General features: G+C 35.3%; 1 protein-coding gene across 2 annotated transcripts in view; it reads right to left on the bottom strand.

Annotated features, from left to right (window-relative positions):
* The window catches only part of ddx10 (DEAD (Asp-Glu-Ala-Asp) box polypeptide 10), a 443025-nt gene that overhangs the window by 18013 nt on the left and 397121 nt on the right, over positions 1–27891 (bottom strand). The gene's annotated exons all lie outside the window — the stretch shown is intronic.

Raw genomic sequence — 27891 nt, 5'->3', positions numbered from 1 at the left:
AGAAGTGGGGTGTTTTTTACCATACAGTTTGCAAATGGATCTATCTATGGTGTCTCAGCATATTTCTTTCAGTATGTTTTGAATTATTCAGCAGCCATATTGTAGTGGACTACTGTCCGGCAAATATTTAACTTTACTAACTGTTCATCTATGTATCATAGGGAGGCAGAGAGACACATATCTCTTGTCTCATTGCTTATTATTAACAAAGCTGGGTTCTGCATTTTCACTCTTTAGCACATCCTGGCCAGGCAGTACATCCTAATCCATGTTTGTCACTTTGAAAACCAGTAAATACTTTAAATGACATAGTGTATATGTATATATATATATATATATATATATATATATATATATATATATATATATATATATATATATATATATATATATATATATATATATATATATATATATATATATATATGTATATATATATATATATATATATATATATATATATATATATATATATATATATATATATATATATATATATATATATATATATATTCCTAAAACTCTTAATCTCAATGATTTGTCCACCATTTTGAAGATTACTTCAATGGCTGCATGTCCCAAGGAAATATTTAGACAAGAATGCAGGCAACCAATTGACTTTTTTAGTGTAGCTTTTACTGTAGCAGTAAGGGTTTTCTGGTCTATAATCTGCAAGGACAGAGCCTTTACTTTTCACTACTGCAAGGTGAGGAAAGCATTTATCAATTTATTTCATAATAAATTACATCTCACTGCAGTCATAGAAGGTCCATGTAGCTGCCTTTTGTGATACTGATAAACATTTCTGGACTGTGAAAAAGTCCAGCACAAAATTAGGGCAGACTCTTGTGAACTCTGAGTCCATAGAGCTTGTCACAATGAGTAATGCATCTTCTAAGGATAAGAGGGAACAACGCTTTGATCACCTGTAGGAGATTTTTCAGAACAAACAACACGAGAAAAAGGGAAGCATATGTGAAAGGGCTTGAGGGAGGATGCAGGAAAATACCACACCATTAGAATCAACACTTAGTCTCCATTTCCAAATTTCCTTTCAGTTTTGTGATGACTGAAACTACAAACTGACATGCAATTCTATCCAAGCTGCTAATATACTGTATGCGCAATTGTATAATTAAAAGGCAAGATCTTTGATGATCCTCACAGTTCTTCTCTGAGATTTCGGTTCAGTAATTCACAGGTACTATATTTGAGACAACAACAGACAAATATTTACTTTAAATAGCAGTGACACAAGTGTCTCCAGTGTATGCGCAGTATGCGTGCAATGAGCCATATACCAGCATGTACTGGGTGGTGCTACCTAGATAAGAACCAGGAAATATAGGCTAAGAAGGTTAAGGAAACAGGTACTTAATATAAATGGAGAATTCAGCTACTGCATTTAATGTAGGCATGCATACTGCCAGATTTTTAAAGCAGCTGCACACATACATAAAATTGGAATGTGTATGTCAAAATAAGCTATTTTAGTAATGTATAACGAGCGCAACAATGCCATTGAGAATAAGTAGCTAAAATATGGAGGCGCAAGGGAAATCCATATTTCAAAGTGTGGAATCAGAATCAAATTCTATGGCACAGAAAGTAACTCATGCATAGCAAAAATGCATTTTCCACATTGCCACTAATCAATACAAGATACTTTCAATCTGAGAAAACAGCTCAGCGACTGCTGACTATATCCACAGGCAAATAAGATTAGTGAATAACCACTGAATAGAAATATTTCACTATCCAATATTCCCTTGTCTTCTTAGGCCCAGTGAAATGAAATAGCAAGCTAAAAATAGTATTTTAAAAATTGCTTTACTGGGATCTCAAAAAATAGCATAAATGACATTGGTTAAATATGAATTAAATTCTTTAACACTGTAAAAAGACCATTATTTAATAATTATATTTAAAGACATTGTATCATGCTGTGTTTATGTAAATCAGTTCTAAATGATACAATCTAAAACTATGCTAACAACAAATTGAGAGGCTCAAAGTATAGGCATGTGGGTATAGGCAGGGACTGGAAACTATAAGGCTATAGGTTTAACTCTTCCCAGTTTATGCGTAACTAAACAAAATCATTCCCTTTCTTATCCCAATTATTGGATTTGCTTGAACTAAATATGGTATTGAATTTATAAAAGAACAAGATATAAACAATATAACTGCATCCAGCATTACAAGCCTAGGCAGTGAACTAAGACAGTCATCACCCAAATTTGCCACAATAGTTGTTTTTCATTCACCATACAGTTCAGCAAATTTACGATGTAGTTCATCCTGGAGAGATAGTCCATTTTTTTATGTAGAACAATAGTTAAATGCATTTCTTGTTTGAATCATTTGTTAATGGTTTATAAATTAATAAACAGTTAAAGGTGTCTTCAACTTGAAATGCAGATTAACCAGAGGCTAGGTCAAGCAAAGTTCAACTTGTTGTTCGATTAATTTTTATATTACTGCTTATTTAAAAACTCTGCATGATCTGCAATGCAAACAGAACAAAAAACTGTCTACCCAAAATGGAATCAAACATTTATCGTGTTTTGCTTTTATGATATGAGAATCATCCGTTGGTGATTTGTATTATTATTATTATCCTTAAAATTGGAGTGAGCACTTTCAATACAGTACTAATTGAATATTCAGCAGAAGTTGAATATGGGAACTTTTTGAAGTATGAATCTAAAATCTAAAACAGTACAATCAAAATGAAAAAACACTCAAATATCTAGTAGAATGCTGACAGCCATGTAGGTACTGTTTTAGGCCAGTATTTTTCCTGTGTTTCAAAATCCATTAGCCACCAAAAATATACACAAACTACTTCTATTAGTATGACACTGCTGTGTGTAGAAGTCTCAAACACGTCCAAATTGGACGGAGGAACCACAAATCAGACAAGGACCTTCACTGGCCAGTCTAGATGTAGCGTCACTCCTAGGCAGAATGTCCTGAACTACAGGCTATGTCCTAAGCAGGACCAAAATGGGCTTTAGAGTTCAAAGTCACAAATCCCAAAATATATCAAAAAATGTCTTACAAGGGAGAAATCATCATATAAAATGCTGCCTTGCAGAGATAATCCAAATATTAATCATTGTAAGTATACAATTTATGTAAAATAGACCAAAGATAAGACCAAATAAAAGAAATCTGAGGCAACAAGTCCCAGTATGTTACCCAAAAAAGCAGAATCCAAAAAACACGAGCATAAAAGAATCCAGTAGCCAGAAAAAATAAATTAAAAGCAATACTCACTATGAACTTCTAAAACTCTCAGCTATCACAAACCCACTGCTAGGTCCCTCTCTCTGACCGGAATATAAATGCAGAGGGAAGAACTAGCCGCAGTAACGTTAGGATGGCCCCATCTCCTGGAGCTCCACGCACAAAGTAAAAGGAATGGACAAACATTTCAAGACAAAAAAAACACTTAATAAAATGATAAATAAACAGAAATTGCACAAAAGCATTAAAACAGTAATTAAAAATGAACAAAAACAAGAATACAACAGAAAATATACATAAATTCTGTCTGTAACATAACAGAAATGCTGCTACTGAATATCTTTCAAGGCTATCATCTACATTAAATAATACTGGAATGTTTAAACATGTCACAATTTTCATCTTCAACCAATGACCATAAGTGATTGTAAAGATAACCAATGCATAATGGTTTTGTCTTAATATACTCAATTTAAAATGAAATCATGCAATTATTTATTTTATTTGCAAAACTGAATATATCAAATACTCAGCAATATAGATCACTGCAGTATATTATAACACACTGTACAGAAAACCAGCCAACCAGTAACAGAAACATGTATACAGTGGATCATATTTTATTTGAACTCCAAGCACTTTTCAAGGATTAGAACTCTTTTCTCAGGCCACAACACCTGAAGCACAACATTTACTGATTCTGAAGGAGAAGAGAGATGTCCTTGGAGTCTTTGGGAGGAAAATCATGGTATTCTATAATATGAGTGTTATACCAAAAGTAATGAGCATTCCAAGAATTGTCTGACAATGCAGAAACATCTTATATTATAACTGCGAGTACTATCAAATAAATTGTACGTGATGATGGAAAACATAGGGACTGATATTCACACATGAATCATGTATAGGGATACCTAGGTGGACATTAACTGTGTCAGAAAATGGTTAAAGCACTTTAAAAGTAGGAAAACATACTATTGGTTATCAGCTATTTAGTGTTCAGCCATAATGAGGAAAAAAAAAGATAACACTCATCAGAATGAAATGATGCATAGCATTGTGTCGCAATTGGCTGGAATGGTGCTCAATCAAACATCTACAATAACTGCAAAACATATAAGAAGGTATGCAGGTATAACTAACATGTGGCCATTTCTAACCCAAATTTATTCAATTGGAAAAGTATTATTATGTAATTAAAACAGATGTATCTAAAAAATGATCAGGATGGATTTATTATCAAGATAACAGTTTCATTAAGCAAGTGTTATATCAGGAAATGTTTTCCAGTAAATGTGGCCTAAAGACAAATGAAATGAAAAGAAGACGAGTGCTTATCTAAAACAGGAAAGTGTTCAGAATTCTGATAGGATCTAACACAGTGTACTCTTAAAAGCTACACTAACGGGGCTAACTACTCTTTCTCTGGTGTTAGCTTAGGCTATCTGCTGCTTACAAAATGAATAGACTTGTGTAACAATAATAAAATATTTTAAACATTTTAAGATGCTAGTGAATGTAATACACAATTTAATTTCACTGGTAAAAAAAGACTTAAAAAGAAAACTCAAAAAACTATATCATAAATTCATGGAAGTACTGTGTGCAAACCTGAATTGATGTTTGTACAGAATATTTTACCCACCTATCCCTGGTGCAGTGTGAATGTGTTGTGCATTTTTTTACACAGAGTTAGTTGTTAGAAATCATGAGGTGGAAAGTTAAATTTTAAAGGGATTCAAGAGTGCTGTCTCTTTTAAGCAATAATATTGTCTATCTAAGAGTGTAACAGTAGTAAAAACTAAAATCAAGTGATTGTGCTGGTTGAAAAACAAAACTAGCAAAAACAGAAAAATGAACAAACATAAGAATCACACAGGATGGTTAAGCAGTTTTTGGCACATGTTGTTTTCAATTACAGTCAAGCCTGTAACTAAGTCTGGTTGAAAACTTTCAGGTTACCCACAGAAATTCCATTCAGACCATCACAAAATATATACAAAATTTGGTTAAAGAGTGGTTTCTAAAAAGTCCAAAAGAAACAGTGTGTTTATTATTATTTTTGTAGGAGATCATATATACATGAAAAGTACATCTTGCTCAACAGCCAGCATAATCAATACATTCTGTTCAAAACAATCAAAAACAGTTTTATACTAACTGTGGCAACTCTGTAAAGGTTGCCTTTATCAGTTTGTAAGCTGCAGAAATCCTCTATAGATTCATTAAACCCAACAGATCTCTGCAAAGTACTCTAACTAATTACAAATATAAAAAAGACAAAAAAATTAATCATGTAAGTAATTCACCCTCTATAATATGACCCACCTAAATCATCACTAGTTTCAGAAGTTTACATAACTAGTTCGGTGGAGATCACCTGTCTGGAGTTTCACTTGATTGCTGTATAAATGCACCTTATCTGGAAGATGCAACTTGTGGTGAGTCAGTATGGTGGCTCAACATACACAATGAAGACACAAGAACACTCCAAGCAACTCCATGAAAAGGCAATTGAAAAGCACAAGTCTGGGGATGGACACAGGAATATATCCAAGTCATTAGAATATTCTTTGGATTTCAGTTAAAAAATCATTAGGCAGTACAGCAGTAAATCTGCCTTGGGTTTTCCATTCAGAGGAACTGAGTATTCGTTCAAGAAGAGACTTCTGATAACTCTGGAGGAGTTGCAAGCTACAGGGGATAGAACTGGAGAGAATGAGCAGACAGCAACTGTTGTCAGGGTGCTGCACCAGTTACAGCTTTAAGGATGAGGGGCAAAGAGGGAAAAAAAAAAACAAAAAACAACATCTCGGCAAGAATTTGTAATTAATTCAGGTCAATTTGTAGAGATCTTTTTTCACTTTGACATTAAAGATTCTTTTTTTGATGATCAATGTCAAAAAGACAAATTAAACCACTGTGACTCAAAGTGTGAAAACTTCCATGGGTAGAACACTTTTTAGTTGTGTTTGCATGTTATGTGAAAAGCACCCATTGCAACAGCCACGTCTGCCTAGTTGTTCATCTTCATGAAACAACTCGGCCCCCTATGGATCGATTTTGTTGAAATATGGCACACTTATTTTTCAAGGAAATTAGTTAAGATGATTCAATTTTCATTGAGATATCTTGAACAGATTGTGCTGTACAACTTTTTAAATTTCAAAATCTCCCATCAAAAAGCAAAAGTGAATCTGCTAACTTGTCTGTTATAAAACAAAGTAACATTCGTTTTGACTTCAACTACAAATTACTTTATTTTATCAATTTTGCCTTAACAGCAGTTACACAAATTTGTATATTTCCCTGTTTGTCACCTCCGATAGACGCTACTGACGTGAAATAGATCCCCAATACAAGTTAATGAAACACCAACAAACTGCATGCATGGAAACCTCTGCATTAGCAAGTTGTTTCTACTTTATAAAGTCTTCCTAGAGGCTTGAGCATAAGCAGAGGAGAACCACTGCATCGCCATCTCACTCCTCACGATGCTTTAAGTCATAACAGGCAAGTTAACTGATCGTCCTAACTGTAAAGGCATAAAATGTAAGACAGAAAAAGAAAAGGTTATCATAATGTGAATGAAGTACCCTGTGGTGTGTAAGTCACTGTACACAGAGTGAATAAACATTTTCTCAGTATTCGGCTTTTATTAAACCAGCCTCACGGCTCCATTATCTGCATATTACAATGATTTACTATTTCACTGTCACTAATTTACAAGGATGACCAGACATCCCTTTGACAGAGCAAGTCCTGATTTTAGGCTATGCGTCTCGATAAATAACTAAAGAGTATGAAAATGGCCTCGTTTGAAAAGGCCACCAATCTAATAACAGTGCTTTGCAAAAACAAACATCCTCACAATCTACTTAAAATGCAGTGAACATAGCCCAATCACTGTTCTCTCTTCGGAGTAATGTATGAATAACAGCGTATTAAAAACTCCTGAAGGGGAAAGGTTGATTAAGAGCTTTGCCATCAGTATTGTCTTCAGCTAATGAAATGCAAGTCCAGTTAAGTTGAGGTCAGTTGATTGACAAGGCCTTTAAAGAATATTCCACAACTCTGCCTTGAAAAGCACTTGGTTTGCTTTCGTAGTATGCCTTGGCTCACTGTTCACCAATAGTGTGATGCGTCATCCTATCAGTTCTGCAGCAGCTGGTTGAATCTGAGCAGACAGTAAAGGCCTAGACACTTCACAGTTCATCCTGCTACTTCTGCCAGCAGTCTGCTGCTAAATTTTAACTGGCATCACTGTTTACAAGTTGCATAGATGTAAACGATTTAGAAACGCTGTCTGACAAGTCTAGGGCTATTAGTTTAGGACCTGGTTTAGTCACTGCCTATTTCAAATCGGAATGCTTCTTCAGTGGTCATATATGAATTTCCTCCTATTATTAGAGTTTTTTATGACATCTCAAGGATTCGTGTGTTAGGTTAAATGGTAAATCTATTGTAAACAGGTACAGTATGGGCAAGTGATTGCATTCTGTGATGGAACTGATGCACCCAAAGCATGTATGAATGGTGCGTACGCACAGAAATGTTGTATAAGAACTTTTCCATGTTCAAATCGCGATGTATAAAACCTACACTTGGCGTAAAGCCACACACTTTTCCCCGGTACCTCATACCTTGTCGTACGCAAGTTCTCCACTCGGTTTTGCAGACTAGCGGCACCCAGCGTCAAAGCAGTGCTACTGTTCCTGTGTGGTTACTCTTTATTTTCCTGACGCAGGTTTATAGATAGATAGATAGATAGATAGATAGATAGATAGATAGATAGATAGATAGATAGATAGATAGATAGATAGATAGATAGATAGATAGATAGATAGATAGATAGATAGATAGATAGATAGATAGATAGATAGATAGATAGATAGATAGATAGATAGATAGATAGATAGATAGATAGATAGATAGATAGATAGATAGATACTTTATTAATCCCAAGGGGAAATTCATAAATACACTGTATCTGATTGTAATTAACTTGTAACAATGTAATGGTCCAGGGAATAGCCATAGTATTCCAAATACCATAACTGCTTTAGCGCTGTTACTCTTACTGTACCTTCTTCTTCTTATTCTTTCAGCTGCTCCCTTTAAGGGTTGCCACAGCATCATCTTTTTCCATATTATTTTCACTGCACCACTTTTTATATATATATATATTTATATGACTGTACCTGAGCGAGGAATCACAGCAGCAGTTGATTGGAAAGAGAATTATCGGTATACAGCATCAAGCCCATGCTGCCTCAGCCACAGCAAAACGTTTCAAAGCCTTTCCTGTACGGACCTCGCGGTTCAGAAACAGTTTCATCACAAGAACTAGAAATGCACTCAATCGATTGCTCCTTGTAGAACTGTTTGCACTTAAAGCACAATTACCCCACTGTAAACTTGCACTACAGTTATAATATTACACAACGTGCGGCACTTTATAAAGCGTGTATTTACATATGATGACGGTACCATTTGTAAGATGAAATGCAGCAAAATATGTTGATTATATTAATTGAAGGTTAGTACATTTGAAAGAGACAGTACTCCTACAATAAATTATTTCATTGAAGGTCGTGCATGGCGCAGCACCATCTTGTATGAGCCATGAACAATCAATGCGCCATCGTGTTCTTAATAACATGCTTTCATTCCAATCATCATGAAAATGATATCACATATACATCTCAGTATTTTAATTATTCAGAGAGCTGTAATATCACATATGTAATGGATCCTGTGTCCTGTCGGAGAAAGAACGGAAGCACGTTGTGATTCACACACATACAGCACATTGAAGATCAAATACAAAACAAAGCATTTAACGTGCTACTTTAGTTACGATGGGATTTGAGATACTAGTAAATTAAATGATTAAGATGAAGTTTATGTTCTACTTTAATGACAAAATAAACTACATGATTAAAGTGGATATTTCGAGATTGAAGTTAACATTTCGTGCTTTATTCCTAATCTTTGCCTTTTTTCTCACTGTACCCTAATAAGCTTCCATATGACACTCAGACGGTGGGCTGCGTCTCGCCTTTTCATGGCGACTGACATGTGACAACTTCTTTTTTATGTCGGGCACTGTGCGAATTTGTGAACTTGAGCTTGTTTCTCCAACACGCTATGTCACTCAGTCAACTTCCTTTTGTTGATTATACCACTGTATAAACCAACAAATAGTAAGTTTTTCTTTATCTCCACTTAGTATTCGCTGAAATTCTTATATTTTCCCTCTTGCTTTTGCCATTGCCTTTTCACAGAACGCTGAGTTTAAGGTCTATTTATATTGGTTTGCATATTCAAAGAGGCGTAATTCTGGGAGGAGACGGGGTGGGAAAGAAGGCGCGTGAATGTGCGTTCGTTTTCAAGCTGATTGGGATTTAGGGAGCGGAAGAACGCAGAAGTGGGAGTACGCACAGATTCCCGCATCTGGAATTTTCTGTGTGTAAGCACATTTCGGCTTTTGTGCCTACGTCATGATATAGTGTGAATTCTACGCACGGCGTTATACATGAGGCCCCAGGCTACTCTTCAGTTCCCTGGAGAAACAATAGTGGAAAGATGGGAATACAAGGGATCTATAATAAATGATGATGGGCTTGATTAAATAAATATAATGGCTTAAAAGTTGTTCTTACCTGAATGTTTCATGAACTCACCCAGGAAAATGTTTTGGCCACAACATAAAGTTAGAAAACACAGACACTTTTTGTTTTGTCACTTTTAATAGTATATCAACACATTACAGTATGTAGTTTACAGGGGGCAAGGAACGAGATTGTGCAAAAAGATTTGATGTCTGTAATAAATCTTGATAAATCTTTAGTATGTAACACATCACCTTATCTTAAAAGGATCAATGCTTCTCATTATTTCTATAGGTAATTAGTGTATTTAGCAATGCATATAGTGTAAATCACAGACAATTGTGTATGACCCCAATATCCATTTATTCAAAAACCAAGTCATTCCTTAATGATGCTGATCGCCTTTAGAGTGCTGAAAGGGAGAATGATGTGGCCATGACTTCAAACATTCTTAATATCATGTCAAGTACATTGTGGGGCACACTCAAGTGTACACAACATTCACAAAATAAATTGCCTATACAAGTATTCCCCTGACTTGGACTTTTCATATTTTATTGTTATACAATATTGAATCACAGTGGATTTAATAAGGCTTTTTTGACTTTGGTTAACGTGTGTCGTGCTGTGCAATAGGCGCCCATAGTGGTGCAAGGTTTTTATTAAAAACAATGGCTCAGGCTTGTGAATGTGGGTCCATGCTGCTGTAAAGCCAAAAAGCTGCTGTTTGTTCAAAGGGAAAACTAGCGGATTATAAGCCACTGCTTGGGGTTGTTGCCTTGCTGGAATACAAATCTCCCAAGGTGCATTTTTCTTGCAGCTCAAATCATGTTTTCCTCTAGGATTTCCCTGTATTTTCCCTAATTAATTTCACCTTACCCTCCACAAGCCTTTCAAAGCATGCTACCAAGATGCATCCCCACAGTATAATGCCGTCATCAGCATGCATGGTTTTCTCTTTGCCACTGTCCCATAAAGTGGTGGCTGTTGAAGCACCCAGGCAACATGTTTTATGTACACTGGCTTTTCAATCTCATCCAATGTTGCTTGTTACGCCTTCAGAGTTCTCATAGGTCCTTTCTCACTAGTGTTCTTCTTGGACTATCAATTAGTTTTTATGGATGGCTTGCTCTAGGCAGATTTACAGCTGTACCATACTTTTCACATTGTTAATGATGATTTAACTGGACTCCAGATGAATTGCTTAACTACAGACAGGTGATCTCCATTGAACTAGTTATGTGACTAGTTATGTGAAATACCTGGCTGAACCAGTGATGTTTAGGTGTGTCATATTAAATTGAATAAATACTTTTGTGATCAATTACTTAGTGTTTTATATTTGTAATTAACTTTGCAAAGACCTTTATTCATTATAAAGTCTTTTTCTTGTTGATCAGTGTCTAAAAAAAATCAAATTAAACACAATGTGATGCAATGTTTTAACAATAAAGTGTGAAAACTTCCAAGGGCTGAATACATTTTCAAGACATTCTATGAAAAACAAAAAAGCTACTCAATGTGTCATTTCTGAGTGATCACTAATGTAAATGAAGGCTTTAACAACACAACACATAAGCATAATCGATTCAGTGATAACAAAGGTTTCTCCCTTAAGAAAACATTTTAGCTAGATGTTACTGAAAAACATTTTAAAACTGAAGCAATGCATGGTACAGTATAAATAAAAATACACAGAAATATACTAAACAAATCAGATTTATCTGTTTAAAATACCAGCATTGTTTTTTTGCAATTGTATACATTCTTTGTTATACTAAAGAGTAAAAACAAAGTATTATAAACTGAATAAGATATTTATCTTACTCACTATGCTAACAGGAAAATAAAATTGTATTTTATTAGTAACTTTTTTTTGTAAGACACACATATGCATTCTACACTGCTCTGTATCTAAATTCCCAATTTTTTAAGTAGCAATTTTTGAAAATGCTTAAAGAGTAATTTACTTGCTTTAATTTAAAATCACATCCATAAAAGAAACAGAAAATTGTTTATTTCAGGCACTGGACCAAACCAGAGTCAGCTATGTGAAGTGGATTTAATCTGTTCATTACTCTGCAGTCTTTCCACTAATACATATGCAGCTCTGCATTAAGATTTCACAAGAAAATAAAACTCCAGACAAAAGCACATCCATGTGTTAATTATAGCAGGCAATTTGATAGCAGTGAGAAGACAGAATGAACAAGGTAAAAAGGATTAATGGAAATGTATTCAAATACTTTTTAGACAACTTATCTCCTGCAGCACTGTAAATAATATAATACATTGCATAATTAATTGATACATTAGAAATGGCATCTTTTATAATCACATTATATTTATTAACCAGTGAATATAAATATTTGTAATTATAAGGCCCCTACTGTTCAATTTTTCCTATTAAATTGTAAAGATTTATGGCACAGTAGTAATCACTGCAGCCTTACTGCTCGAGAAGGTTTAGTTCATATGCACGTTCAGTCACTATTTGTTTGAAGTATGTATGTGTTCTTAGCGCCTGAGTGAGCTTATTTCAAGGCACTCTGGTTTTCCTCTCACAATCTAAAGATATCTAAATCTGAGTTACCACTCTAAACTGGCTCAGTAAGGGTGAGTGACAGAATGTGTCCCTTTGCTCACGGTTAATTTCTACTTTATGTCTGCTAATTCCAGGATGGGTACCACCTCAGAGCAGCCCTAAAATTGGAGAAACTTGATATAGTGTATGGAGTGATATACAGAGAGATGAAAGAATGAAATGTGTACTACTGAACAATGTATCATGAAATCTTGAATGTCTAAAAGTTATTAAATCTTCATTTATTAGGCTAATCCAATACAGTATGTTGCTATGTAGGGTAGTTTAGCATTCAGTACTGCTCATTAACAACAACTGCTTTACTTGCTCTGTACATTTGTGTTTATACTTTGGTACTTGGCAGACCAAATCACGTTCCTCCTGAATTTAAAAAAAGAATGCAACTGAAGACTCTCATTTGGCCATGTATGAGCAACTATTTGTTTATTAATTTTATTTTTTTTTTGTGATGGACTGGTAGGTCATGCAGAAATTTGTTCTTAATTTAGCCTCATCAGAATAAGATGCTTGACGCACCCTGCAACAGATGGGGATGACCTGGTGTGAATAAGTATGGGCACTTTCAAATTTGAATTCTTGGGGCTCTTCCTAGAAATGCAAAACTTGCCAAAGTGGAACAATGGAGCAATCTGAGTACTTTGGTGACTGACCTGACTGCACTGGATTGGATTGGAGTGTGAAAGCAGAATCTGCATCCTTAAATAAATATCTCAATTTATCTGTCAATCTCCATTCTTGGCCAGGGTCAAGGGCTCTGGGTACCATTTCTACACGAGACAACAGTTGTAAGTGGCCTAAATTAAGTTCTTGTGCAGCTTTGCTGGGTTCAATCCAGCAATACTAGAGGACCTCAGAGTTGGACTGCTTCTCCTCTGAATTAAGAAATTGCTCACAATACCCGGATATATCCAGCCAAAACAAAATGGAACGATCAGAGGCAGACCCAGTACTCACTGAGGGGATTAGTTCTCTTGGATATAATACTGAATGATTTATATGATTATCCAGCTAAACCTGTTTAAAACATTCATGTTAAAAATTGACATTTAAGTTTAAAAATACAATTGTTAATAACAATATGTGTAAGAGGTTTTCATACATCAATGCTGGCTAGCTCTCATGTCAAAGTGACCTCACACTTGTCTCTATACACTAAGCTATACTTTTGTGCCAAAAAAATAATGAAGAACCATCTGGGGATACGCTGCAGGTGCCAGTAGCACTTCAGGCAGCACTCAAGTGGCAAGAATGCCTTCATACTTCAGATATACATCTTTACATTTTGGTTGCCAACCAGCTTCCTTATAAAGTAAGAAGAAATAATTAAGACATTTTTTCAAGTAGATGTTCATATCGTCAAGTACCACAATTTGCATGGAAGAATGTATACACAAGAAATATGTACAGATTACTGTACAAAGTTTAATAAATAGCAGGTACTGTTTTCAATAAACAGTTTTATGACATATTCATCAGTTTCTTCCTTAAAAGTACATTTAGTCAGAAGACAGTATTACTTTAATATCTTAAGACTATGACAATACTGTACTTACTGCCATTCACAAAAATTAAAATTAAAAATGAAATGAAAAAAGTAGCATTTCAGAACTAAAACTAGCACTGCTTTAGGAGACATTTTCTGCAGTTACTGAGTTAATTTGTTCATAAAGCTGTGTAAAGCACACATATGAAGGAACAGACAGAAAAAGAATAACACACTTTAGTATAAAGTATCAGTGGTACGTACTTTATAGCTTAACCCAATTTTTCACATTTTTATAATAAGCTACCCTATACTATGCTAAACAATTTTCCTTAAGTTATGATAGTTTTGATAATATGTGGTGATTTTTCTTTTAAGAAAAATCCTCTGACAAAACAAGTACAGAAAACATCAATCACATTAACTACATCATTAAGTAGCCTATACAATGAATACATTGTGTTCACTCTTTTGTGCCAGTTTAACACTAATAATTTTTGTTTCTAATGAATTAGTCTTTAAAAAGGCATAATGGTGAAGTGGGCCTCACAGATCCCAGGTACTGGGTTTGAATCCCATATCTGGTCATTGCTCATGTGGAGTTTTTATGTTCTCAGCTGTGTGTGTGTGTGTGTGTGTGTTAGGTTTATGAGCAACTCTAAAATTGTCTCAGCTGTCTGTGTGTATTTTGTGTGCGAGCCTTGGGGTGGACTAATGATCTATCCGCTGCACTGTTGGGATAACCGCTATCACCCTGCAACTCCAAATTTGATTAAGTGGGTTTGAGAATGTTATGTCATTTTGGTTTTTTAAAAAGGAATCAATGAAAATGTGAAGAGTTAACTACTCTAATGTAGCTAAAGTCAAAATATAATCTACAAGGATCTGTTTTGGGCCACCTTTCATTATTATAATACACCTTCTGCAAGCTCTTTTTGAAACGCATCTTAAATTGTAGAAGTTAATAAAACAGTCAATATGTCAATTAATAGTTAAAGGCTAGTATGACTATAAAATCTATAGAGATTTTTTTCTTTTTTTAATAGAAAGACTAATTCTTTAAATGATTGAGAAGTCATGAGAAACATAGTAGGGGAAAATGGAGGAGTATTTTTTTTTTTTAAGTTTCCTTCTAAATCAGTTATAAGAACTGGTATGAAGCATCTAAAATGCAATGTTTTCTTATGTCACCACCCTAGAAGAAAGCTGACACCGCATTCTGCTTCGTGGAGAAGGGATGTTATGGTCAATCAAGCTACTCACCAATGAAAGCTCCCTGGTTAAACATTAGATCTTACATAGCTTATCTACTGTGCATGCCATTTCTAAATTTATATGCCTCTGTATTAAGAACACCTTTTCATTTGTGTACTACCTGTGAATGAATTCCAAGTTTTGCCAGGTTTGGATTAGATACAAGGGAGTGCTTAAGTAAAAAACACACCTACTCCCTCCCATGTAGTTTTTTACATTGTAATACTGCTCTCATAGCATAAGATCAGTTCTTACTAAATCATAGTATCAAACCCACCAACAACTCAGAAATTCAAAGAACTAGCTTGTGCTTACAAAAAGAAGACAGAATTGTCTTCTCCATGGGGAACTGTAAAGTATCAATGTTAAAGCACATTGCAAATATGAGCAAAGATAAGAGAGTGATGTGATACCTTTAAAAACTGTAGCCAAAACAGTATATACAGTAGTAAACATAGACGAATATATTTCAAAAATAGTTTAAGTACGGCTACAACTGGATATGTTGTTTAAAACTGCCAAACAGCATCACAGCGTACGCTGGAGGGGTACAAAGTATTTTCTGCATACTGCACCCAAACAGTGTTTTGTATATATCTGATGTGCAAAAATTTGACACAAATCTTCGTGATGCTACCTTCTACTGACTTTGTATAACTAATTGTAAGTTTATTATTTAGAAAGGTACATTATGCTGAAGCAATACTAATACATACTATGCTCGAAAAATAGTAATACAGAATGCAAATTAATTAGACAGAGCAATACCCACCCCACAGTTTTAATTCAAAAAACATGACTGCTGAATATTCTTTAAGAAATCTTCTGTAAGTATATTATATTTAACTTTTCAGAAAAAATGCAACTAATACAAAACTTCTAAAGATCATTATCCATGATAATTCATAATAAAAATGTGACAACTTATTTCAAATTATGTATAAATATTGGGATGTTCATTAAAATCATACACTGAAATTTGGTAAATTGGCTTGACTTCACTGATTTTTATAGACGTCTCAGTAGCTCTTAGCAGTTGACACATTTCAAAGTAGAAAACTATCGATAATAATGCAAGTATTGAAAAACTGTATAGAGAGTTACATTTTGCTCTATTCCAAGGCTTCCCCCTTTACTGATATTTCATGGAGATAAAACAATTTTTAACATTCTTTTATTTATGAGGTCATGCAGTGCAGACAGTTAAGCTTTCCAGGCATAAAGGTACTGTTAGATGCTCAAGGAAATGGACTGTAAGAATATGCTTTTATTACTGACCGAGAAGAATGCTCTTGAACAGAGTTAGTTTTTATTAAAGAATAAATGAATAATTCAATGTTTGTGAGGCATTCCTGACTGAGAAACAGGACATTGTGGGGGCAAGCATCAGTATCTAGTACCAATTTCCCTAACTTGGAATAAGCAATAAACTTGCTACATAGTTGATATTAAACCAAAAATACGTATGCCACATGAAAAGGGCAGAGTGAAATAAATACAAAATTGCACTAGCTTAAAATGTATTAAAAAAGAAATAAAATGCACAAGACAAATATTGCATTAAACAGAAAACATGCAAAAAGTAACACAATAGTAGACATTGAAAGTCATGGTGTTTTTTAATATGTAATATACAAAAATGAAAATACACCCAAATATGTACAAATAACTGTGAGGAACTATGTGCACATTTTCTACACCCACTTACCAATTACCTACACATTTATGATAATTAAAAACAAAATATTATACCATATCCAAAAAATGTTATTTTCTATAGAATGGCATACCTACTGCAATGTGAAGCTCCCAGCTCAACAGTTAATGAGAAAGTTTGTGAGCCATTAATGCCATCTTTGAACAAAGCTACTTTCACACACAGTCTAGGAGAACTAAACATAATGACTCGCAAACTTAATTTTCATTTGTTAAATATGCAGAACTTAAGCTTTTTTGTGAGTAATCTAATATTTTAATTTACAAAAATATATTGCAATGTATTAAAATTAAAATTCTATATACTAAAATATCTATATCCAGGCTTTGGAGACAAAACATACTCCTTTGTTAACGTTTTGATTGTAATACTTCCTTCAGGACATGTTTCTAAATATTGTGATACATGTTTTATATAAACCTCATCTCACTATAACAAAATATGAATACATGTAGTTGCATTAATAGGACAATTAACAAGCTCAATATTTCTATCACGATGGACAGACCTCATTTTTTTTTAATGTTTTCCAATTAAAATCAAAAACAATGCTGATAAGTAGTGGTGAACATGACTCATCATAAAGGCAACAAACAGACAACAGATTGCATGGCATTTGTTTCAATGGATAACAGAAGTGGATATTAAAAAAAATATTTCTATAATTTTACCCATTATCACTAAATGGCTGAAGAAACATTTAATAGTGAAAGATTTACAGTGTGGAAAAAGTAAGTAAATGAGTTGAACGAGTACACTTAGTGTGCAATTAAAGGAAACTGAAACACAATTGTACCCTTTGAGGTATCCGAAACAGGAGTTTCTAAGGAGTTAAGTCAATCGGTTGGGACTGTAAAACCAAGCACAAACTAAAATGTGATAGCTAGCCTAAGCTGACAATAACAACTAAAACATTTTATCTAGAAAGAAAACAAGTTCATCAAAACACTTGGAGAGTAAACAGAATACAATACGACAATCGAATAGCCTGCATTCTCTGATACTGAAAACAATAAAAATATGTTTATTATTATGAGGAAATCCGAGAAACGTTTTCAAATGAGTCCTAATCCAGTGGATTGAGAAGTGAGAAACGTTTTTCAAAAATGCAGTTTTGTTAACTATAGAAACATAAGAATTATGTACACAGATGGCAGATCAATCACAGACACACTAATTCGGTTCAATATAGTTAATACTGTTTAGGATTAAGTAAGTATTATTTCTCAAACAATTGCTCCTGTCAGAATAACTATAATGAAGTCTTAGGAAAGGGGTAAGTGGAATAACTAATGTAAGAAATAACATACAATATTTAGATCATATGGTGCTTTACAATTTCACAGGACTACAGGTTTAAATCAAACTGTGTCTTTCCCTCCATCTATTTACAAGCCATTTTTCTTCAGTCATGTACTTTATTTCTGGTGACTCACATCTGGTCATGTTTATCTCACCAATTAATGCCTTCTGAAGACCCCCAAAATTACTGTCTTCAAAATAATGAAACTGAACACTACCATTTCACATTTATGCTAATAAAAAGATCTTATACTGCCTGTGACATCTGTAAAGTATACAGAGAAATATAATGGACTGAAAGATACTAATTAGTTTGTCTTTCCCTGAACTAGACTTTCTGTATGCGTCTGACATGGTTACATGTGATTGTCTAAGTGTTAAATTTAAACCTGAGATAAATTATCACAGGTCAACAAACATGCTCCACAGTGCATTTGACCTCAACCTTTGCAAGTAGGAACTCTTGTCTGTCACCTAATGAGCAGGGTCTTGCAGATTCTAGGTAGTTTTACTTGGTCCCTTTACTCTCCCTCTGATCAAGTGCCTTGAGGGAACACTGCATGTCTGCCCAGATCACTATTTTCTTATGCTTGCATTCTTGCCAAGGCCTGCTGCACTTGTATGAAACCATACATATCAGGGTATAGAGCTCCCAAGTGTCTCCTTACTTTACAATATGGGAATAACAAAGTAACCATCTATGCTTTAATGCAAAAAAAGAATATTTTAATTGAAAATAGGCACACAACAAAGTAGGAGTATCATATCAACAATACAAGCCAGTATGGTGGAAATTCAGATTTATAATTGCTTTTCACACATTGTATTTATTGGTATTTTAATTAATTACTGATTGTTATTATGTTACCTACTTCCTGTCTCTGATTTTTCATCATGGTATTTTTTGGGTTGCATCATTTCTGAAAGCTTTGTAACATTTTTAGTTGCCTTATTAATCTGTAAATTTTCAATATTGTCATTATGTACTTTAACTAGCATGCCTTGTATTGTTGCCATTGTACTCCTGATTTTTTCCGTGTCTATTTCCACCCTAGCATACAGAGTTGGTCTTCACTAGTCTGAATCTCTCTTTGTCCCTTTCTCTCACCATCTTTGATCTTCTGAAGATCTTGTACAGGATATCCCTTACATTTTGCCAGTTCATCTCTCCATATACAGTATTTGTATAAAATACCAATATTTATGCAAGATCAACATTGCAAATGTCTTTAAAATGTAGCAATATAAATTACGTTAATTTGCTAATGGTGAAATTATTGGTAAAAGCACCATATAGATGCATTTTTTTTAATCTGCTTATCCTAGTACTGGGTTAAAGAAGGTACACAGGATGCACTAAAATCAAAGCAGCAACCAGCACAGAAAAGGACACTAGCCCAGAGCTGGTCACACTCACTCACACATGTATCATCAATCATACTGTACAACTTTAATCTGCACAAACTTCGGGAAGCTGAAGAAAATCAGAACACCAAGCAATATTACTGACATTGATACTCCATTGTTGCTGGGGGTGTGATCTCAGAATTTACAACGTCTGACATCATTGATGTGATGGATTAAAAGGTCACCTGTAATGACCTTGCTCCACCCAGGTAGTTTTTTATTATGATTAATTCTTATTAGAAATCTTCTTTATGATCTTTTGGTTCTGTTATTCTGACAGTGATTTTTGCTTTACACTTTGGCTAAAGGGAATGATGGCAGCAATTTCCTGTTCAATGTTTCGTTTTAATTTCTCCAGTGTGTGAGGCTTATTCTTGTATACTTTACTTTCAGTGCTCCCCAAAGGAAGAAATTCAGAGGTGACAGGTCCAGTGAATGAAGTGGTCATAGTCCCTTTGAAACAACCCAATTGCCAAAAAAGGATTCAATTTGTGCCATGATGCGACAGGACGTGTGACAGGTTGCCCCATCTTGCTGGAAATAACCTTCACTGATCTCACAGTCATTCAGTACATTCACAAATAAGTCAAAAAGAGCGTCATGCCTCACTCATTCATACATTTATCCAGGAATACTATGATCTTTTTTTGGATTACTTTATTATTAAGATAGTAAAACATCATAACTTGGAGCCCCACCCATTTGAAATCACCCTGTTATAGTAACAAAAGTACATGTACAAGCTCATTGTCACAGAAAATCTTCATTCATATGCGTGCATGTGACAAAAAGATACACCAAATCGGTTTCCATTTTTCTATGAACATAATATGGTGTATTATATCCATCCATCCATCCATTGTCTAACCCGCTGAATCCGAATAGGGTCACGGGGGTCTACTGGAGCCAATCCCCACATACATAAAATTACTGCATGTATTAGGGATGTGTATGTAATTGAGAGACCAATGAACTGAATAATCTTGAAAGACGCCCACTGAGGTAAAAAATACTATTAAAAGCATTTTACTTTAAAGTTGCAGAGTTGTGCCTAGACCAATGTGCAAATGAAACCACAAATGCTGCAAGTGGTGTGACCTAACATAAATAGCACAGTATTGTCTGTGGAACAAGAGGAGTGACAGAGCAGGCTACAAAAAAACAAACAAAAAAAAAAAAAACCGCAGTCATCTGAGTAAAATGCAGCATTTCTGGTAATAAAAAAGCCCATCTGTTTTCAGCTGCACGTCTGTTTAATCAACAAAAAAGCCAAAAACCCAAAAGCCATATTCTCCACTCTGCAATCAGCAAAACATTCTATAAAGAAGCACATTTATAAATACATACAGTTAACAATTATAAATTGAACTGCTAGACTAAGGATGGTTGCTTCAAAAATTGGAACCTTTTGTATCCTGCACCTGCTCCAACCTTACTAATGTGAAGTTCACTGCAGCAAGCTACCACTCTCACTTCACTGACAACGCACGCTACTGACTGGTTTAACTGGCATAAAAATCTTTCTTCTGAACATGGTGCAAGAACCACAGAAGAATACTGACATAACTTTGCTCAGAGGTTTTGCATGAGTCGATTCCAGTTAATCCTGCTTTCATCCAGAGTGCTGTGATGGCAATTGACTCGACCGGCACACTTTTTCTGTACTGCTAATAGACAGTTATATCAGTTATATGATGTTGTGATTGCTAGCTGTTGTCATCCACACTGATTGCACAATGCCATTTATGTCACAGCACCCACTGTGATTCATCTCTGCAGTGATTTGTCACTTGCAGGAGTTGGCAGGCAGTCTGGTGCATTCAACGATCCTTTAGCTACTGTACCATTTATGGTCTAACATGTCTTCGGGCACCTACCAATGGATCTGCAGTGTAAAAATTAAAAACAGACAAATACTGCTGGATGTTTATATAATGTGCAAATTCAACACTGACCATGTCTGGCAGGGATTTGAACAAAGATGGCAGCAGTGCTACCCCTCTTTGCTACAGAAAATGTACATAGCTCTAAGAGATGCTTTTCTAAAAAATTTATAATTTCTTTTACTGACTAACTATAGCACTTTAAAATTTTAGCTAGTCCTTAGTTTTTTATTGAACTATAACCACCCTTGTGTGTTTGAATTTGTTATTTTTTCACTTAAAAAAACATGCTTTTTGTTTCACCAGGGTCTCTTTGGTTTTCTGGGCATGGTTTCCACCGTACTGTAGAGTGCCTTTAGTAGTCACAAAACTAAAAGCGTCAGTGCAGGGTCTAAAAGGACTGGGCTATATCATATATAACAGGGGTCCTCAATCACGGTCCTGGAAGGCCGCAGGTTTTTGCTCCAACCCAATTACTTAATAAGAAGCACTTACTGTTCAAGTAACAGTTCTGCTTCACTTTAGTTATCTCTCTCATTTAGATTTTGAACCCGTATTGCTTATTTTAGTCTTAAACAGCTGGGTTTAATTAAATACTTGGAAGGAAAGTGAAGAGAAAAAGTGATGGACTGAGAAATATTACCTGAAATAGCAGAGTTAAAGCACTAACAAGCAATGAAATTAAATTATTGACAAGAATTGCTTTCTAATTAAGCAACCGGGTTAGAACAAAAACCTGCAGCCACTGCAGCCCTCCAGGACTGTGACTGAGGACCCCTGATATATAACATGAAATTAAAATCAGCATATATAAGGTACTATAAATTCTAAAGACTGAAGGTAATTTTTCATTATAAAAAGTTAGCCAATAAAAAAAGCAAAGGTCCAGTTGGTCCTAGAGGGTGCCCAGTTGTAACAAACAAACCAAAGCTAATCACAAATGAGCTTACACTGGGGTCATAAAAGGCTTCCAAAATATGAATCCTAGGATTCTTCGTAAAGGGCTCTCTTTCTTTTTACTACCTCAGATTTTCCTTAGGCAGAGAAATAGCTTAGGTGTGGCAGTAAAAAGAAAAACGAAAAAAGAGAGTGCCTAGCAGATTAACACATTTGAGTTAAATGTTTTATTGCTTTACCTAGATGAATGCAGAATTCAAATTTATACAATGGAATAAAAGTTCACTGCATTTTCTTTTAGGTAGTCATTTCTGATTTTGGTTTTAGTTACTAAATATAATCCTGGAATATAACTTCATAAACAAAGAACTCCCACTAAGCTAACAAATAAAAAAGAAATATTATGTGTACTTATTTTGTCTACAGTGTATTTTAACAATATTAAAAAATGTGTTTTCAAGACAAAAAAGTAATACAAGTTGAGAAAATGAGAAACAGTCCTTGTATTATTTCATCCAAACTGCTGAAAGACAGTTTAGAAAATAGAGAAAATGTCTAAATCTATGCTTACAGCAATGTGTGCATGACAAAATGTAATTTTAATAGAGTATTATGAAAAATGTTTGGCAGGAGGTGTGAATGTTGCAGGTTGTTGTCTGAGTCACTGACTGATATATTAAACAGCTTCAGTATTCACACTCGTTTTATCACAGCAATAATGTTAGCTTTCTTACAAAGGCGGTAAACGCTGTTGCCAAACAAATTATACATTGATAAATGCATCCAAATCTCAAGTGTGCAGTAAATTCAAGTTTAGACTCAATACCCATGCACTTTCTAAAAGGCAGAAAATGTGTTTAAGTCCATTTTTACAAGAAGCAGTGTTTCCATCTTTCTGTGCAAAAAATAGGCCCATAAGTTTTATATAAATAGGCTAAAGCCTACTTTGGCAACATTGCAGACAAAGATGGCAGCAACAGTGCATCAAACGCCAAAAAATAAACCATAAGAAAACTGACATGTGTGTTCCAGTTTTGTACTACCAGTCCAGTATTATAAATGCAAACATGATATCAAATATATCCTCTTTAATAAAACCCCTGTGTATTTCCAGGTGTCCGTGTGTGTGTCTTCTGGTGAAGTGCGCATGAGTGGGGCCGCACGTGTTCAGTCTCTCCCTGTGCATTACCTGTGCAGAGAAAAAGAGAGACACACCCACACATACACACACACAGACGCATGAGAGAGACACACACACACAGGCACACGAGAGAGACACACACACACAGGCGCATGAGAGAGAGACACACGCACACAGGCGCACGAGAGAGAGAGAGAGACACACACACAGGTGCGCACGTGCATTGTTGCAATGTTATTTTTCTTGGTTGTTTATTAAATTAAGGATTTTTCAAATGTTCATTTTTTTCCCTTTGCTTAAAACTCATTAAAAATTGTTTTTAGCAAGCGGTTTGTAGTGCTATAGCGCAAACTCTTGCAGTGTTACTTTTCTCTGTTGTTCAAGGCTTTTCTCAGTGTTATTTAATGTTTTTACATTTAGTTTACGAACACGCTGTGCCTTCAATGGTATAATTAACTATTTTTGTGCTTAAAAACTTAAAAAAATATATTTACATACAGTTCTTACGGTCTGGAACAGATTAATTGTATTTATATACAATCCTATGGGGGAAATTACTTCGGTTTACGACCAAATCGGGTTTCGACCAGGGTTTTGGAACAAATTATGGTCGTGAACCGAGGTTCCACTGTATTACTGTCACAGAAAATTACAGGCATTTTACGGAAATGCAAACCAGTATTACTGCGAGAGAAAATTAAAGGCACACAATACAAGGACGCATATGACGGCCACATACAAGGTCCCTTGCCATTCAATATAGACTGTTCCTACTAATGTTTATGCACTACTGTTGTAGCGCCCGTTATTGTAACAGGCTTAATGTCTAGTCAAAATATAATTATCTGGGTGGTATGCTTTATATTTTCAAAAACATACCCAATTTATACTCAAGTTTATTTAGAGGAATCACGTGATGGTATGTGTGCGACGGCAGCATTTTGCGCACTCCTCTTTTGCTCCACATCACAAAAATCAAACTCTTCAAAATGAAATTAAAATAAAACAGCTGAGACTTGGACTCATGCTTCTGCTATGGCTGCTTCCAGAAGATCCAACTCTGACCTCAACAGTCCAAAATATGAAGACTCCCAAACGGAGTATGACGGAGTAACCAGCTTCGGCACGATATCCTTCTTTGCTTTATAACAAGCCTTCATGATAAATTCAACCACTCTACATAACTTTTCTGAGTTGTGGTCTGAAGTTTCCACAATAAAAGAAGAGCAAACAAAGCTTACGAGAGATTTCAAATTACTAAAACTGTCAGAAGCTGACAGTCTTTGTGCTGACCTCACTACTCAAACCATGGCTGAAGATAGGGTCCACCATTCTAAGCTCTGTGTTTTGGGTCTGAAAGAAGTTTTAGAGAGGAATGACATGCTATACTTCTTCAAAATATATGGGTGACTTTTTCCCATGCTTAAATGATTTTGATCTATAAGTATTGAGATGCCACAGGATTTATATACCAGGTGTGATACCTCAGTACATCCATTGCCTTTCTTATTTTAAAATTTCTGAATTACATAAAAGTACCAGCAGATTCTTTGAGTTGCAAGTCAGTCTAACCTAATTTATTATTGTTGCCTATATTTTTCTCAGAACTTCAGTGCAGCCACTTCTAATTGCTGGAAAGTGAATGAATTAAGCATTCAATTCTCATTGGAACAACCATATTGGAACAACCATATCATCTAGCAGCCTGGATGATTTCCAGACTTTAGGAGTATTCCCTCTATAAGATGGTCCTGCCAGCATCTCTCCTCTTCTTTTACATTCAATGATTATACTCAACTCTTTTAAGAGATTTTAAATGTATATGCCACAACTTTTTTAGTGTCTCTATTACTACAGACTCAAATTATTTTATTGAACCACTTGAGTGTTTTGTACTAAAATTATATACTGTTCTTGATATAGATAATGTGTAAGTTCTCTTTGTGTTTATATTTTAATTGTTTCTGTGTTATTCCAACTTAGTAGCGGATGCAGAGGACAGAGGGTGCTGAAAGGAGTGACATGGTGACCAGCTGGTATCAAGACACATACCCAGGCCTGATTAGCATGTGGTGGGCCTGCCTCAGAGGAGGATGTCTTGTGATAAAAGGCTGAAACACCCAATGAGGTGGAGTTGCACAACTGATGATGTGTTCTCGTGGTGCAAACATCACCTAGTGGCCAGTTCTAAACAACTCTCTTGGAAGACGATTGTGGTACAGAAACATTAGGGATTGTAACATCTAGTCCTTCTTCTGCTCATTTTTATATTCTCTGTATATATGCCTAAATTGAATATTGTGTTATGAAATGTTAAGCCCATGTAGCCTTCAATTAGTTTATATACTGTACATCAGATTCCACCCTTCACTCCCTAGTTATTGTCCCCTTTGTAAAGAATTTTTACACTTAAGTCAACAGAAGGAGGCTTTGGGCTTGATGAGCTCTCAAAGGTTTCCAGGTCCTGGTGGGCTACCACCTCAACTGCTCTCTGCTTTTTGAAAGAAGTTGTATACACTCCTCTTCTATATCCTGACTTCTACAATCTCTATTTCTCACATTAACCTCTCTACTAATAAAGCCACGATCCCTCTTCTGCGTAAACCAGGGGTTGCCAGGTTTGGTCCTAGAGGACTACCGTGGCTGCAGGTTTTCATTCTAAAAAAAAGTGCCCTGTTTGTGCTGCTAATTAACTTCTTGTGAATTAATTTTAATTGAATTGCTTTTTTAAGATTTGCTCCCCTGAATTTCTTTATCATTCCTCTTTATTGCTTCATTTCTTTCCTTAAATGGCACCCAAACAGAAATGAAATGTGAAGTGAGGGAGCAAACAGAAGACCAGCTAAGTGAGGGCCTCAAACTCCAACCAATTTCACTCCAACCAGCTGCTTAATGAGGCGCCAACTCTTGTTGGTAATTAACCCTGTTCTATGATTTTTTGGCTTTGTTGTAGCTCTCATGGTGTATTAGCAGACATTTTTCTGAAATTGTTGATTAACTCTTTCCAGGAGCACTGTTAAAATGTTTTGGGGACCTGAGCTGATCAACATTCCGGGGACCTTCATCTTTCTTTATTTTCAGATATTGTATGATGGACACCAGTTGTTTTGGCTCATTTTGTATCTTATTATTGTTTGGCTTCTAATTAAGGAAAAACAATCAATTAAGGGTTCTGAGTCTTCAAATACAAGTCAGTTAAAATTAGTTCAAAAGAAGTTAATTAGCAGGAAAAACAGGTCCTTCATTAAGAAAAGGGTTAGAATGAAAACCTGCAGCCATGGTAGTCCTCCAGGACCGGAGCTGGTGACCAATTGCCTAAACAATGTAAAGACCCAAGAGAATGCAAAGCATTGGTCAGTTTCATTAATAAACTTGGGTGACATGCTTTTGGCTAAAAAATAGCTCATTGGCTGCAGTCGGTTAAGCAAAAATTAATTCACTCTTACCCAACAGGCTTTAATAAATCATCTATCCATCCATTATCCAACCCGTTATATCCTAACTACAGGGTCACGGGGGACTGCTGGAGCCAATCCCAGCCAACGCAGGGCACAAGGAAGGAAACAAACCTCGGGCAGGGTGCGCACACACACACACATCGAGCACACACTAGGGACAATTTAGATTCGCCAATGCACCTAACCTGCATGTCTTTGGACTGTTGGAGGAAACCGAAGCACCCAGAGGAAACCCATGCAGACATGTGGAGAACATGCAAACTCCATGCAGGGAGGACCCGGAAACCAAACCCGGGTCTCCTAACTGCGAGGCAGCAGCGCTACCCACTGCTCCACCTTTAATAAATCAGTGCATGATAAAATAAAACTTCTTCCAAAGCTTCAGGGCATGATTTGTGTAAGGGCACTAAATAAGTATGCTAATCAAAGGAGGACATCTGAATAGAATAGAAAATAAAGTTAAGAATAATCTGTTCACTTTGGAAGGTATGAGAGACTTTAATTATGGCCAGAGGTGCACGATATGACTAATAATACAATATGCTCTTTATCATTCCTATTTTCAACAAAACCATGTCATCATATGGTTTTCCATCACACAGAGAAAATAACATTTTCACCCATTTTCTGTTGTTAATTAGTATACAGTCAAGTACATAAATATTTGAACAGTGACACAATTCTCATAATTTTGGCTTTCATTCCAGGGGTTTACCAAAAATATTGCATGAGATGTTTAGGAATGACACCCATTTTTCTGTATAGTCCCTATATTTCAAACGGCTCAAAAGTATATGGAAATTTGACTGACAATCTGTTCCATTGCCAGGTGGGAGCAGGTCCCTCATTATTTCATTAACTATTAAACAGGAAAAAGG

The sequence above is a fragment of the Polypterus senegalus genome, chromosome 2 (genome assembly GCF_016835505.1).
Source record: "Polypterus senegalus isolate Bchr_013 chromosome 2, ASM1683550v1, whole genome shotgun sequence".
In the NCBI taxonomy this organism is placed as follows: Eukaryota; Metazoa; Chordata; class Cladistia; order Polypteriformes; family Polypteridae; genus Polypterus; species Polypterus senegalus.
Note: the sequence above shows the minus strand (reverse complement) of the source record. Positions and strands in the feature narration are given on the sequence as shown.